The following is a 17,498-nucleotide window of genomic DNA, read 5'->3' as shown; positions in this document are numbered from 1 at the left end:
CAGTTTGTTGTGATCCACACAATCAAAGGCTTTGACATTGTCAATAACACAGAAGTATATATTTTTCTGAAACTTTCTTGCTTTTTGATGATCCAACAGGTGTTGGCAACCTGATTTTTGCTTCCTCTGCCTTTTCTAAATCCAGATTGAATATCTGGAGGTTCATGGTTCGTGTAGTGTTGAAGCCTGGGTTGGAGAATTTTGAGCATCTCTTTGCTGGTGTGTGAGATGACTGTAGTTGTGTGGTAGTTTGAGCATTCTTCGGCCTTGAGTTTCTTTGGGTTTGGAATGAAAACAGACCTATCCCAGCCCTGTTGCCACTGCTGATTTTTCCAAATTTTGTGGCATATTGAGTTCACCACTTTCCCAGCATCATATTTTAGGACTTTAAATAGCTTAGTTGGAATTCCATCACTTCCACAAGCTTTGTTCATAGTGATGTTTTCTAAGGCCCACTTAACTTTGCATTCCAGGATATCTGGCTCTAGGTGAGTGATCACACCGTCATGGTTATCTGGGTCATGAAGGTCTTTTTTTGTACAGTTCTTCTGTGTATTCTTGCCACTTCTTAATATTTTCAACTTCTCTTAGGTCCATACCATTTCTGTCCTTCATTGTGTCCATCTTTGCATGAAATATTCCCTTGTTATCTCTAATTTTTTAAGAGATCTTTCTCATTATATTATTTTCCTCCATTTGTTTTTCAGTTGCTCCCATAAAATTTATTTGTGCCTCCTGAACTTGCACAAATGAGTTCATGTATATATCATATCCCTATTTTAGTTATGCTACTGTGCATTTCTGATTATATGAATTCAATAACTGAAATAAAAAGCACACGAGGAAAAAAAAATGAATAGCAGAATATGTGATACAAGGAATGAATAAATGATCTGACAGGTATTATATAATAAAAGGAATCACCCAATCAGAACAGCAAAAACATTTTTTTTTAATGAGAACCATTAAGAGATATCTGTGATAATATTAAATGTAATAGTGCTCACATTATAGGGGGTCCCAGAAAGAGAAGAGGGACAAAAGGACTTCAAAAGTGTATTTGAAGAAATTATTGCTGAAAAATTTTCAAGTGTGAAGGAGAAATCAGATATACAGATACAGAAAGAACAGACAATCGTAAATAAGATGAACCAAATCAGATCTACACCAAGACATATAATTAAAATGAAAATGTTAAAGAGAGAATTGTAAAGGCCATACAAGAAAAGTAAATATACATATACAGGAGAATCCCTAGAAGGCTGCCAGCTGATTTGTGTGCAGAAACTTTCCAGGACAGCATAATTTATTCAAAGTGCCGAAAGGGAAAAAAAAAAAAAAAAAAAAAAACTGCCACCTGGGATACTCTACACAGCAAGATTATCATGTTGAATTGAAGGAGAAATAGAGAACTTCTCAGACAAGGGAAGAAAAACCAAAACCCTTCATCAGTACTAAGCTTACCCTTAAATTAATAACAAAAGGTTTTCTCTAAACGGAAAAGAATTAAGAATCTATAGGAAAGGGAAAATCCCACTAAGAAATGCAAATTTACAATAAGGACTGAAGTGCAATCACTTAAACAAGCCAATAAGAAAACTAAAATAAGAAAAAAGGTACAAATATCTAAAAATAAACACTTAAGGGATTAACAAGAAGATGTAAAATATAGTATCAAAAACACAAATTGTGGGGAATGGAAATTTAAAAATGTAGATCTTTCAGTATGTGTTTGAACTTAAATGGCTACCTGTTTAAAACAGGCTGGCTTTCCTAGTGGCTCAGATGGTAAATCATCTGCCTGCAATGCGGGAGACATGGTGCCGGGAAGATCCCTTGGGGAAGGAAATGGCAACCTACTCTAGTACTCTTGCCTGGAAAAGTCCATGGACAGAGAAGCTTGGTAGGCTGCAGTCCATGAGGTTGCAAAGAGCTGGACACAGCTGAGAAACCTCACTTTTAGACAGGTAGATATACTTATAGGTAAACATACGTGAACCTCATGATAACCACAAATCAAAAGTCACAAAAACTAAAAAGAAAGGAATACAAGGATACTTTTGAATAAAATATTCAAATCACAGGAGAAGAAACAGAAAGAAGAAATGATCAGAGAAGAACAACAAAAACAACATGAAAACAAATAATAAAATGCATTAGTACATAGAAGATATTAAGAAGAGGTGGCAAGAATACACCGAAGGACTATACAAAAAACATATTCGTCACCCAGATAATCACGATGGTATCATCACTCATGTAGAGCCAGACATCCTGGAATGTGAAGTAAAATGGGCCTTAGGAAGCATCACTATGAACAAAGCTAGCAGAGGTGATTGGAGAAGGAAATGGCAACCCACACCACTATTCTTGCCTTGAGAATCCCATGAACAGAGGAGCCTGGTGGACTGCTGTCCATGGGGTCGCATGGAATTGGACATGACTGAAGTGACTTAGCATGCACACATGCATTGGAGAAGGAAATGGCAACCCACTCCAGTATTCTTGCCTGGAGAATCCCAGGGACAGAGGAGCCTGGTGGTCTGCTGTCTATGGGATCACACAGAGTCGGACACAACTGGAGTGACTTAGTAGTAACAGCAGCAGCAGCAGAGGTGATGGACTCCCAGTTGAGCTATTTCAAATCCTAAAAGATGATGCTTGTCTACAAACAATAAATGCTGGAGAGAGTGTGGAGAAAAGGCAACCCTCTTACACTGTTGGTGGGAATGCAAACTAGTACAGCCACTATGGAAAATAGTGTGGAGATTTCTTAAAAAAACTGGAAATAGAACTGCCATATGACCCAGCAATACGACTTCTGGGTATACACACTGAGGAAACCAGATCTGAAAGAGACACGTGCACCCCAATGTTCATTGCAGCACTGTTTATAATAGCTAGGATATGGACGCAACCTAGATGCCCATCAGCAGATGAATGGATAAGGAAGCTGTGGTACATATACACCATGGAATATTACTCAGCTGTTAAAAAGAATTCATTTGAATCAGTTCTAATGAGATGGATGAAACTGGAGCCCATTATACAGAGTGAAGTAAGCCAGAAAGATAAAGAACATTACAGCATACTAACACATATATATGGAATTTAGAAAGATGTTAATGATAACCCTATATTCAAAAAAGAAAAAGAGACACAGAAGTACAGAACAGATTTTGAACTCTGTGGGAGAAGGTGAGGGTGGGATGTTTTGAAAGAACAGCATGTATATTATCAATGGTGAAACAGATCACCAGCCCAGGTGGGAAGCATGAGACAAGTGCTCGGGCCTGGTGCACTGGGAGGACCCAGAGGAGTCGGGTGGAGAGGGAGGTGGGAGAAGGGATCAGGATGGGGAATAACTGCAACTGTATGGCTGATTCATGTCAATGTATGACAAAACCAGTGTACACCATGAGAAACACTGGGCTGGATGTAGCGCAAGCTGGAATCAAGATTGCCAGGAGAAATACCAATAACCTCAGATATGCAGATGACACCACCCTAATGGCAGAAAGTGAAGAGTAACTAAAAAACTTCTTAATGAAAGTGAAAGAGAGTGAAAAAAGTTGGCTTAAACCTCAACATTCACAAAACTATGATCATGGGTTCTGGTCCCATCACTTTATGGCAAATTGATGGGAAGCAGTGGAAATAATGGCAGACTTTATTTATTTATATATTTACTTTTTGGCTCCAAAATCACTGCCCATGGTGACTGCACCAATGAAATGTAAAAGATGCTTGCTCCTTGGAAGGAATGTTATGACCAACTTAGACAGCATATTAAAACGAAGAAGTATTACTTTGCCAGCAAAAGTCTGTCTAGTTAAAGCTTTCGTTTTTCCAGTAGTCATGTATGGAAAGGAGAGTTGGACTTTAAAGAATGCTGAGTGCCAAAGAATTGATGCTTTTGAACTGTGGTATTTGAGAAGACTCTTGAAAGTCCCTTGGACTGCAAGGAGATATAACCAGTTCATTCTAAAGGAAATTAGTCCTGAATAGTCATTGGAAGGACTGATGCTGAAACTCCAATAATTTGGCCACCTGAGGCAAAGAACTGACTCATTTAAAAAGATCCTGATGCTGGAAAAGATTGAAGGCAGGAGGAGAAGGGGATGACAGAAGATGAGATGGGTGGATGGCATCACCGACTCAATGGACATGAGTTTGAGTAAACTCTAGGCATTGGTGGTGGACAGGGAGGCCTGATGTACTGTGATCCATCAGGTCACAAAGAGTCAGACACGACTGAAGGACTGAACTGATCAATAATTACTTTAAATGTCAATGGACTAAATCCTTCAATCAAGAGTGACTGATTGGATGAAAAAAAAAAAAAAAAAAGACTCATCCTTAAGCTGCCTATAAAAGACTCACATCACAGCTAAAGACACATAGTGAAAGTGACAGGATGGAAAAGGACGTTTTATTCAAAGAGCAGCAACAAGAAAGCAGGAGTAGCAATACCCCTAAAACTAGAAGAGAACATAGGCAGAACTCTCAATTATATCAATCATAGCAATATTTTTTTTGACTTGTCTCCTAAAAGAAACAAAATAAAAGCAAAAATAAACAAATGGGACATAATCAAATGACATATTTTCACATCAAAGGGATTCATTGAGAAAATAAAAAAGGTAACCTATAGAATGGGAGAAAGTATTTTCAAATAATGTGATTGACAGGGGGTTAATGTCCAAAATATATAATCGGTTCACACAAGTTAATATGTGTAAAGTTCAATCAAAAAGTAGCAGAGGGCCTGAATTGACATGTTTTCTGAAGAGGGTGTACAGATGGCCAACAGATACCTGAGAAAGATGCTCAACATCACTAATTTTTAGAGAAATGCAAATCAAAGCAACAATGATATATCACATCACGCATGTCAGAATACCACATATCAACAAGCAGTCTACAAACAACAAATGTTAGTGAGAATGTGAGAAAAGGGAACTTTTGTATGTTTGTTGGTGAACATGTAAGTTGGTGCAGTCAATATGGAAAACAGGATGAAGATTCCTCAAAAAATTAAAAATGGGACTATCATATGATCCAGCAATTCCACTTCTGGGTACATATTTGAAAAGAAACAGCAACAACAACAACAACAAGAAATAGAACAGTCACTCAAATAAATACATGCAACCCAGTGTTAATTGCAGTATTATTTACACTGGCTAAGATATGGTTGCAACCCAAGGGTCTACCAAGAGATGAATGGGTAAATAAATTGTGGTACATATATATGATGAAATACTGCTTAACCACAAAAATGAATGAAACACTGCCATTTCCAACAACCTTGACGGATTTAGAGAATATTATGCTTAGTGATGTCCACTCCAGTGTTCTTGCCTGGAGGATCCCAGAGACATTGGAGCCTGGTGGGCTGCCATCTATGGGGCTGCACAGAGTTGGACACAACTGAAGCGGCTTAGCAGGAGCAGCAGCAGCATGTTTAGTGAAATAAGTTAGAGAAAGACACTATAATATTTCTTATATGTGGAATAAAATAAAGTATATATAAGCATATATAAGAAAAAACAGAATCAGACTCACAAATATAGAAAGAAAATTAGGGAAGGGAGGAGAGGCAAGATAGGAGTATGAGATTAAAAGATGCAATTTACTATGTATAAAATACATACAGAGGCAATAAAGATGTATTGTACAGCAGATAATTATAGCCATTATTTTGCAATAACTTTTAATGGAGTATATGTGTGGATCACAACAAACTGTAGAAAATTCTTAAGGAAATGGAAATATCTGACCACCTTACCTGTCTCCTGAGAAATCTCCATGCAGGTCAAGAAACAACAGTTAGTAAAACCACTACAATATTGTAAAGTAATTAGCCTCCAACTAATAAAAATAAATGGAAAAAATTAAAAAAAAAAAAAAGAAACAACAGTTAAAACTGGAAAATTAGACTGGTTCAATATTGGAAAAAGAGTACGTCAAAGCTGTACACTGTAACCCTGTTTATTTAATTTAAATGGAGAAATGCTGGGCTGAATGAATCACAAGCTAAAATCAAGATTGAAAGACACTTAGTCATGTCCAACTCTGTGTGTCCCCATGGACTGTAGCCGTCAGGCTTCTCTGTCCATGGAATTTTCCAGGCAAGAATACTGGAGTAGGTTGCCATTCCTATCTCCAAGGGATCTTCCTAACCCAGGGATCGAACCTGGGTCTCCTGCATTTCAGGCATATTCTTTACCATCTGAGCCACCAGGGAAGCCAAAGAAAGTGAAAGTTGCTCAGTTGTGTGCTGGGGGAAATATCAACAACCTCAGATATGCAGATAATACCACTCTAATGGCAGAAATGAAGAGGAACTCAAGAGCCTCTTGATGAGGGTGAAAGAGAAGAGTGAAAAAAGTTGACTTAAAATTCAACATTCATTAAACTAAGATCATGGCATCTGGTTCCATCACTTAATGGTGAATAGATGGGGAAAAAGTGTAAGTAGTGACAGATTTTATTTTCTTTGGCTCCAAAATCACTGCAGAAAGGGTATGCAGCCACAAAATTAAGACACTTGCTCCTTGGAAGAAAAACTAGAAAATGTATTAGAGAGAGATGATTTTTCCAACTAAGGTCTGTATAGTCAAAGCTGTGTTTTTTCCATTAGTAATGTCTGGATGTGAGAGTTGCACTCTAAAGAAGGTTGAGTGCCAATAAATTGATGCTTTTGAGCTATGGCACTGGGGAGACTCTTGAGAGACCCTTGAACTGCAAGGAGATCAGACCAGTCAATCCTAAAGGAAATCAACCCTGAATATTCATTGGAAGGACTGCTGCTGAAGCTCCAATACTTAGACCACTGAACGCAAAGAGACAGTTCATTGGAAAAAACCCTGATGCTGAGAAAGATTGAGGGCAGGAGGGGAAGTGGGCAACAGAGGATGAGTTGGTTGGATGGGATCACCAACTCAACGGACATGAATTTGAGCAAACTCCAGGAGACAGTGAAGGACAGGGCAGCCTAACGTGCTGCAGTAATGGAGTCACAAAGAGTGTGATACAACTTAGCAAATGAACAGTTCTATAAAATCACTTTATGACTATGCTATACACCTGAAGTTTTATAACAGTGTAAATCAATTATTCTTCAATAAAATAGTTAATAAAACTTGACTCTGGTGGGCAACAAATTGATTGTTTTGTTTTGCTTTTCCATTCTGAGGATCTCAGACTTTTGATTGTATTATATAATCTATTCATATATTTTAATTGGGGAAAAAACACATAAAACTCACCACTTTAAAGTCTACAATTCAAATAAATAAATAAAGTCTACAATTCACTGGGTTAGGGACATTTACAGTGTTGTGCAATTATTACTACTATCTCGTTTCAGGCTTTTTTCATTACTTCTAAAGAAAACCTCATTCCCATTAAGGAGTCAGTCCTCATTCACTACTCCCCTCAGGCCCTGGCAACCCCTAATGTGCTTTCTGTGAACCCATATTTGTTTCTACTAGTCTGTTGAAAATACAAGTGTCAGGAAGCATTTAACAAGAGGCTTCCTGTGTGCTGTTTTGGATCTGTCAGGAACCCTCTGACCCTTATTAATTCCTGAATATTCAGGGATTAAGAGGACAGGCACGCCTTTCCAGGGGCTGAGGAATCCAGGCATTTCTCATTAAGGTGAAAAGTGTAAAAGGTGATTGTTTACAACTCTCTCTTTGATAGGGATCATCATATGTTTTGTAAGTCTGGAATTTTAATCTTTATCTTTGCTGAGAATAACCACCTTGTAAGACAGTATATATGCACACGCCATGTTGATTAAAACACCTTTGCTCCATCAGAGCTTGGGTTCCCGTGTCTCTCTCTCTCTCTCTCTCTCTCTCTCTCTCTCTCTCATTTCTGGCTAATTCCTTGGAGTGCGGAGGCCCACTGAGCTCACTTTCTTGCCCGGGCTTCTAAGACCCTCTCGAGAAGGCACACTGTGCCTTCACCCACTCGAGAGGGCGCCTGGTTCCTACTTGCAGCAGTGCAAGCCCTAAGAATAGGACTCTACTGGCTTTCCGTGTAAACCAGGGGGTATCAGCCTCTTTCTCTTTCTTACTTTCTTATCGTCGACCCCGGATCACCAGGTTCCAGTCCATTAAAGGACCAACAACAGAGACGGAAAATAAGATAAATTTCCCCCCTCAGAGTAATCTCCTGTGTGTCTGTAAGGATCTCAAGGATTCTATGCCCATTTAGTCAGTTCAACTCATTTATAGGTTTTCAGGCTTAATAAGTGTCAGTCATTGAGTTTCTCTTCTTTGGTGTGAGACTAAGGGCTAGTCTCTGCCTATAGTGCTGATGTGTGTGATCTTTGCTAGCTTATATTTCAGCTATGAAGTATTTTCCTTTTCCTTAGCCCCTATCCTGCAAGTCCAAGAACATTGCAAAACCTTAATGCATACTTTATATTTTTTAGGAAGGTAGCCACCCAAAATATTTATCTCTTTAGTCATCTTAGTCTGAGCTATCATAATCTCTTGACCAGAACATATATCAATAAACTTCCAAATAGGTTACTTCTCATACTTTCTTGTACATTTATAAAGAACAATTCAGTGTAGGCAAAGTGATCTTTTCAAAATATAAACCTTAAAATGTCATATCATTCCGTTCTTTTTTTTTTTTTAACCAGACTTAGAATTTACTCATTTTTTAAATATATATATATATATTATTTGACTGTGTCAGGTCTTACTAGTTGGGGCACATGGGATCTTTTCTTGTAGTGCATGGACTCTATTTGTGGCACACAGGCTTAGTTGCTTCATGGCGTATGGTATCTTAGTTCCCTAACCAGGGATTAAACCTGCATCCCCTGCAATGCAAGTCAGATCCGTAACCACTGAGCCACAAGGAAGTCCCTAGTCGATTTTTATAATGGTCTCAGAATACATATGTAGCCTAAGTTTGTAAGTTTTTACTTCATCCAGATTCTTCTTTTATTTTCTCATACATATCCCTCTCCTTTTTGTGTATTCTAGTCTATCTAGCTGGAATGATCTTTCCTTTCCATCTTGATCAAATTAATTAATGCTGGTTCATTTTTCAGGTGTCAGCTAAATTTCGCTTTTGTATTGAAACCTTCATTGATAATTTAGGAGGTTATGCGCTCTCTTATTTTATCTCAATGGACAATTTTTACTTTCCCTTTATAACAATTACTTAGCTTGCTCACCCATTTGTTTCTGTCAAATTTTGTTTAAAAATTATTCCTTTTACAATAATGTATGTTCTGTGAGAAAATGGAATGTGTCTATTACTCTCTAATGTATTCCTGGTGCCTAGAAACTTGGTTGCTACAGTCAACATATGTGTTGTGTGTGTATGTGTGTGCATATAGGTTACAATTTTAAATGAATTAACGTGTGAAAGGTTCAAAGTTAATGTGTTCTGAAAATAAACATATACAGCAAATGTAGATTGGTATCTAAATATATATCTGGAAAAATCAGCCTAATCACTAATTGGAATAGCTTGTACTATCTGGTAACCCCAACAAAATGTTTTACTGTATTATCTTTTCAGATGAAATATCAAATCAATTAATGACTGCTTCTTTTACTCTGACTTTAACCTTATTTATCTAATATGTTTTACATTTTATTCCTATTAAATATAGCTTTTTATGCTATATAAGAATTATAATATATTATAATATATATTATACTATATAATTTATAATATTATAATATATAATATATATAAATATATTATATATATTCTATTATATAAATTATATATTATATATAATATACATTATATATATCAATTATATATTATATTGTGTTATATTATATATATATATATAATATTATATATATATATTCTATTAGTCATCTGGGAAGGGATCATGATGAGAATTGAATCTAAATATCAGGTATTTGGCTGTTGATAGCAGCATATATCAACTTGAAATGGCAGACAATAGTCCCTGTTGTTAGTAAAGCGTCTGCAGCCACAAAATTAAGACACTTGCTCCTTGGAAGAAAAACTAGGAAAAAAAAAAAGATTAATAGGGCATGATTTAAATAACTGCCTGAGGTATATGGAAAGATCTTCCATAAGCATCTAGAATAAAAGCACAGACAGTGAAAAATAAAATAAAATAAAATGGCTGATTCATGTCAATGTAGGCTTAAACATTCTTAATGTATAGTCTTCTCTCCTAGGCCACTCCCAGAGTGCAATGAAATTTGATGCCTCCTTTCTTGGATTCTAAGTGTTCATATTATAGTAGAGCCTGAAATCAGCTATGAAGTGTCTGAAATTTTCCACAGAGAATGCTTTGTCACTGTAGACTGGTCTGGCTACAGTTCTTTCCTGACCCACTCAGTTCTCTCAGGGAGTCATGATTTTTAAATTTCCTATATTCTAGTTATATCAGCTATAACTATAGATGTGCTCTTTGAGTCTCCATACAAAGAGACACATTTTGTTCCCAGTGTCATTGGTAAATAAAGCAATTTTATCATTTTCATTAGATTTATTTCTTTTCTTTATGTTTATTAAATGAATCAGTGGCTTATTAACATTAACACTGATGATCTTCTTTCACCTTTATTTCGGTTTCTTTGAAATTATAGAGAAACTGTGGATTAAGATTGCTTCTTTAATATCAAGAGATTTCTCTCATTGCCCCTTTTATTTCCACAGTTTTATTGCTATTCATTCATTAGATATTGCAAGTACGTGGGTGAGTATTCCAGTATACACCAGAGGGATAGCTATACCTTATAAAGTTTGGAGCTTCCTTTCATGTACTACTAACAAAGCTCAGTACAAGTTACCTAGGATTATTTACACTGTTGGACTGAAATGGCTCAAGGTCCCTTTCTGAGGAACAGCCAGTCTGGCACAGTCAACGTATGCAGATATGGTACATTTTCAAACAACTAAGAAAAGGTGGTGGCAATATATATATATATATATATATATATATATATATATATAATATATAATATATATAATATATCACATATATTCGATTATATAAATTATATATTATATTATATGCTATATTATATATACTATACATTATATATATATAAATTATATTATATATAATATATTATATATTAATTATATATTGATATTATATACAATATATTATATATATAAATTATATGTTTATATTATATTATATATATATATATATATTCTATTAGTCATCTGGGAAGGGATCATGATGAGAACTGAATCTAAATATCAGGTATTTGGCTGTTGATAGCAGCATATATCAACTTGAAATGGCAGACAATAGTCCCTGTTGTTAGTAAAGTGTGTGATGTTTCTCATTATGCCATTACTGGTAAAATTGTGTGTTTCTGCTGGTACTCCAGAGACCTGGCAGCACAACTGGTATTTTTCTGGAATGGGAGACAAAGCACATCAAGTAGAAATTTGGGAATCTAATAGGCATATGGTTGTGTATATAAAAACAAATGATGAAGAATGTATTAATTTATGGACACTACAAAATTTAAATATCATTTTAAAAAAATGTTAGGGTATGCACAGGCCCAGAAAACACTGTACGTTGAACTGAAAAGCAGTTGATGATGATCAGAAACTTAGGTAGAGTTTTAGGGGAGAAACACAAAAAGGGAATTGAATGAGTGTGCCTTTTTCTACTCATCAAGTGTAACCAAAAGAGAATTAAGTACAAAATATATGACTTTTCTTATCCCCTGCCAATGTATGATAATCTTAAAAGTAGTTTAGAGTACAAACTTATGCTTTTTAAAATTATTTTAATTGCTTTTAGAAAGCAAAGTTCCTTGCTTGACTTTATTATTATATTTACATCAAGTGAGAAAGCAAGGAGATAAGGGGAAAAAAAAACTATTTAAAAAATAAAACAATGTTCCCTTGTCTGCATCTGCATCTTGGTGATACCTCTGTCCATAGAATAGTTTATTTCAATGAAGAAGGAAAAAAAACAAAAAACATATATTTAATTTTTGTTTTATTGGTTTGTCTTGGTAACTTCTTTATAAAACAAAGTTTTTGTTGACAAAATAATTACTGTTCATATGGAAACATTCATGTTGTAGATTGCTAAACACTCCTTTTCACACTTATCATTATTACCACTGCCAATACTAACATAAAGCTATCAAGTAAATTTTTGCACATTATATTCCTTCTCTTTTGGTATTGCACATATATAGGTCAAAGTCCTCAGTTTCTTTGTTAAAATTTTCTCTTACATAAAAAGTTCCTTGTATATTATGCTTAGCACAATAACTGATATGTAGAAGGCACAAAATAAATATATGTTTCTTTGTCTGAACTGAATGACTGTATTGTTGTTATTATTCAGTCATCAAGTCATGTCCAACTCTTAGAGAACCCATGGATTGCAACATACCAGGATCCCCTGTTGTTCACTACTCCCAGAGTTTGCTCTTTCAATCAGTGATGCTTTCTAACCAACTCATCCTCTGCTGCTTTCATCTCCTTTTGTCATCAATCCTTCCCAGAATCATGGTCTTTTCCAATGAGTCAGCTCTTCGCATTAGGTGGCCAAAGTATTGGAGCTTCAGATTCAGCATTAGTCCTTCAAATGAATATAAAAGGTTGATTTTCTTTAGAACTGACTAGCTTGATATCCTTGATCAAGAGTTCTTTAGCACCACAGTTCAAGGGCATCAATTTTTTGGTATTCAGTGTTTTTTAGGTCCAACTCACACTTCCATACATAGCTACAGAAAAAAACTATAGCTTTGACAATATGAACTCCCCATCTATTTCCCATGAGGTGATGGGACCAGTTGCCATGATCTTAATTTTCTGAATGTTAAGCTTTAAGCCAACTTTTTCGCTCTTCTCATTCACTTTCATCAAGAGGCTCTTTAGTTTCTCTTTGCTTTCTTCCATAAGGTTTGTGCCATATGCATATCTGAGGTTATTGATATTTCTCCCAGCAATCTTGAATCCAGCTTGTGTTTCATCCAATCCAGCATTTCTCATGATGTACTCTGCATATAAGTTAAATAAGCAGGGTGACGATATACAGCTTTGACGTACTCCTTTCCCAATTCAGAACCAGTCTGTTGCTCCATGTTCAGTTCTAACTGTTGCTTCTTGACCTGTGTACAGATTTCTCAACAGGCAGGTCAGGTGGTCTGGTATTCCTATCTATTTTAAGAATTTTCCATAGTTTGTTGTAATCCACACAGTCAAGGTTTTGGCATAGTCAATAAAGCAGAAATAGATGTTTTTTCTGGAACTCTCTTATTTTTTCTATGATCCAATGGTTGCTGGCAATTCGATGTCTCATTCCTCTGCCATTTCTAAATCCAGCTTGAACATCTTGAAGTTCACAGTTCATGTACTGTTGAAGCCTGGATTGACAAATTTTGAGCATTACTTTGCTAGTGTGTGAAATGAGTGCAATTGTGTAGTAATTTGAGCATTCTTTGGCATTGCCTTTCTTTGGAACCATTTGATATAACCCAAGTCAAATCTCTTATAATTATACTATAGAGGTGACAAATCAATTCAAAGAATTAGATCTGTTGTAGAGAGTGCCTAACAAAGTATGGATGAATGTTTGTGACATTGTATAGGTGGTGATGACCAAAACTGTCTGAAAGAAAATAAACAATGCAAGAAGGTTCCAAAGAAAAACAAGCAGAAATAACAAGATCTTCTTAAATGAACAATGCACAGAAATAGAGGAAAACAATAGAATGGTAAAGACTAGAGATCTCTTCAAGAAAACTGGAGATATCAAAGGGAAAATTCAAGGGAATTTTCCATCAGGATGGGCATGATAAAGGACAGAAATAGTAAGGCCCTAACAGAAGCAAAAAGATTATGAAGAGGTTGCAAAAATACACAGAAGAACTATGCAAAAATGTTCTTAATAACCCAGATAACTACACTGGTGTGGTCACCCACCTAGAGCCAGACATTCTAGAGTGTGAAGTCAAGTGGGCTTTAGGAAGCATAACTATAAACAAAACTAGTGGTGGTGACAGAATTCCAGCTGAGCTATTTAAAATTCTAGATGATGACGTTCTTAAAGTGCTGCACTCAATATATCAGGATATATGGAAAACTCAGTCATGGCCACAGAACTGGAAAGTTCGGTTTTCATCCCAATTCCAAAGAAAGTGCCAAAGAATGTTCAAATTACCATATAATTGCTCCCATTTCACATGCTAGTATGTTTATGCTCAAAATCCTTCAAGTTAGTCTTTAGCAATACATTAACTGAGAACATTCAGATGTACAATTGTGTTGAGAAAAGGCAGAGGAACCAGAGATCAAATTACCAACATCAGTTGGCTCATGGAAAAAGCAAGGGAATTCCAGGAAAACATATGCTTCATTGACTATGTAAAAGCTTTTGACTATGTGGATCACAACAAACTGTGTAAAATTCTTAAAGACATAAGAATACTGATCCCCTTACCTCTTTCCTGAGAAAATTTGTACGCAGACCAAGAAGAAACAATTAGAACCAGACTAGGAACAACTGACAGGTTTAAAATTGTGAAAGGAGTACATCTAGGCTGTATATTGTCACCTTTTCTGTTTAACTTGCATGCAGGGTGCATCATGCAAAATACTGAACTGGATGAAGCACAAGCTGGCATCAAGACTGCTGGGAGAAAAATCAACAACCTCAGATATGCAGATGATACCACTCTAAAGGCAGAAAGTGAAGAAGAACTAAAGAGCCTCTTGATGAAAGTGAAAGAGGAGAGTACAAAAGTTTGCTTAAAGCTCAACATTCAAAAAACTAAGATCATGGCATCTGGTCCCATCTCTTCACGGCAAATAGATGGGAAAACAGTGGAAACAGTGGCTGGCTTTATTTTTCTGGGCTCCAAAAGCACTGCAGATGGTGATTGCAGCAATGAAATTAAAAGACGCTTACTCCTTGGAAGGAAAGTTATGACCAACCTAGACAGCATATTAAAAAGCAGAAGCATTACTTTGTCAACAAAGATCTGTCTATTCAAGACTGATTTTTCCAGTGGTCATGCATGGATGTGAGGGTTGGACTGTAAAGAAAGCTGAACTTTTGAACTGTGGTGTTGGAGAAGACTCTTGAGAGTCCCTTGGACTGCAAGGAGATATAACCAGTCCATCCTAAAGGATATCAGTCTTGGGTGTTCGTTGGTAGGACTGTTGTTGAAGCTGAAACTCCAATGCTTTGGCCACCTGATGTGAAGAGCTGACTCATTTGAAAAGACCTTGATGCTGGGAAAGATTGAGGGCAGGAGGAGAAGGGGACGACAGAGGACGAGATGGTTGAATGGCATCACCGACTCAATGGACATGGGTTTGGGTGGACTCCAGGAGTTGGTGATGGACAGGGAGGACTCGCGTGCTGCAGTTCATGGGGTCGTAAAGACTTGGACATGACTGAGCAACTGAACTGAAGTGAAGTGAATTTCCCCAGTAGCATGTTGAACACCTTCCAACCTGGAGACATCATCTTTTAGTTTTTAATATATATATATATAGTATATAATATACTATATAGTATATTTTGATATATTTGAGATATATATATACTATATTTTGTTAGCATTCATGGGTTCTTAGGGCAAAATATTGGAGTGTGTTGCCATTCCTTCCTCCAGTGGACCATGTTTGTCAGAGCAATTCACTATGACCCATCCATCTTGGGTAGCCCTGCACAGCATGGCTCATAACATCATTGAATCACACAAGCCCCTCCACCACAACAATTTTGGATCCATGAAGGGAAATGACTAGATAGAGGGATGTAAAAATAATTAATTACCTAAGTATTACTATTATGACTTTTTATAGATTTCCTCTGAAACACTTAAGGCGCCACCAAGAACAAATTTATCTGACAGCTCTAAAATAGTTTTTCAGTGGTCACAAAGAAATCAAAGATCGTTCTGTAGTAGAGCAGAAATTATTTCACTTTCTTTAGGTACAAAGCAGTTACATATTGATTCTACTTCTGTACAAAAATTACATATTAAATCTACTTCAAAGTCTTTGATACCAGATGACAATTCTATAAATAAAAAATAATATTTGATCCATGCAGAACTAATCATTATAACTATAAGCAAAAATTACAGTTTTAACATGCAATTCTATTAAGTTGTTTTAATCTGAAATTGTTAAACATGGAAGTGAATTTGAGATGAGTAATATTGAATATGAAGTCTTGAATTCCCTTTTTCTTGCTTTTTACATACACACATTACATTCCCTGAATTTATGACTCATTTTGATGTATATAATTATTTTTTAAACCTTTAAAACAAAAATGAACTGATAATTTATTTTTTATTATTTTTGGCCAGATATAGAAAAAAAGAATACTGATTATATATAGAAAAGAGTCTATAAATATTTAGTAGTACCATGGGACTGAAAAAAAATAGTTTTCTGATTTTCATTTGTAAACCTTTCTGAACAAATAGAAAAGAAGGATATTCGGCCAAAAAAAAAAAAAAAAAAGTAATCACTTTCTAAATTTCATATGAACAAGTACCTATCTAGATATAAAAATGTACAATATTCAACTAACAGTAGAATGAGCCCAAAGAAAACATTCAGTCTGAAAGCAGAAGTATTACACACAATGACTTATTGGCAGTTTTCCTCCTGTCTGTCCTCACATTTCAGCCAATTCTTGAGATTTAGATCCTGGTTTATGAAGTCAGAGTAGTTTGATCACTTATTTAGAAAGAGTGTAATCAAATATATTTTATTTTGCTCAATTATACAAATGAACCGGCACACCAAGTGCTATGCACTAAAACTCTAGATCAACTCAGATATATAATGCACGTGTTGTTTCTTGGGGTTATATGAAATACAAAATGAAACCCAAGATCAGCTTCATCATTCACCACAATTAGTGATTCTATGCAGAAATTCCCTCTAAGCATTTTTGATGTAAATGTCTTACTAAATCCTGAGTACTTAGAAAAATTGTTTGATAAATTGGAAAATGGGAAAAAAGTATTACAAATCTGTGAGAAGTAAAGCTTAGGAATTAACATATAAATGTTACAAGTTCTGAAGTATCCACTAACATAAACTTGAAAGCAAAAAGAGGAAATAATGGCTTGCTGAATCAATGTTAAAAAGTTCTGTAAGGCTCAGGAAACTCAAATAGGGGCTCTTTATCAACCTAGAAGGGTGGGATGGGGAGGGAGATGGGATAGAGGTTCAAAAGTGAGGGGATATATGTATACCTATGGCTGATTCATGTTGAGGTTTGAACAGAAAACAACACAATTCTGTAAAGCAATTATCCTTCACTAAAAAATAAATACATTTAAAAAAAATCAGCTGTTCCAGGGACACAGAATACATAGGAAAGAAATAGTCATAATCTAATTAGTCAGTTTTTCTTGTAGCTGTTGTTACATTATGAATGTGTATCTGTTGAATTGTTTGTTACTAAGACTAAATAATTCTTGCAAAGAAAATGATTGTATATGCACTATATA

Source organism: Muntiacus reevesi, chromosome X (assembly GCF_963930625.1).
Source record: "Muntiacus reevesi chromosome X, mMunRee1.1, whole genome shotgun sequence".
NCBI classification, from domain to species: domain Eukaryota; kingdom Metazoa; phylum Chordata; class Mammalia; order Artiodactyla; family Cervidae; genus Muntiacus; species Muntiacus reevesi.
The sequence above is the reverse complement of the archived record's forward strand: the minus strand, read 5'-3'. Positions refer to the sequence as shown.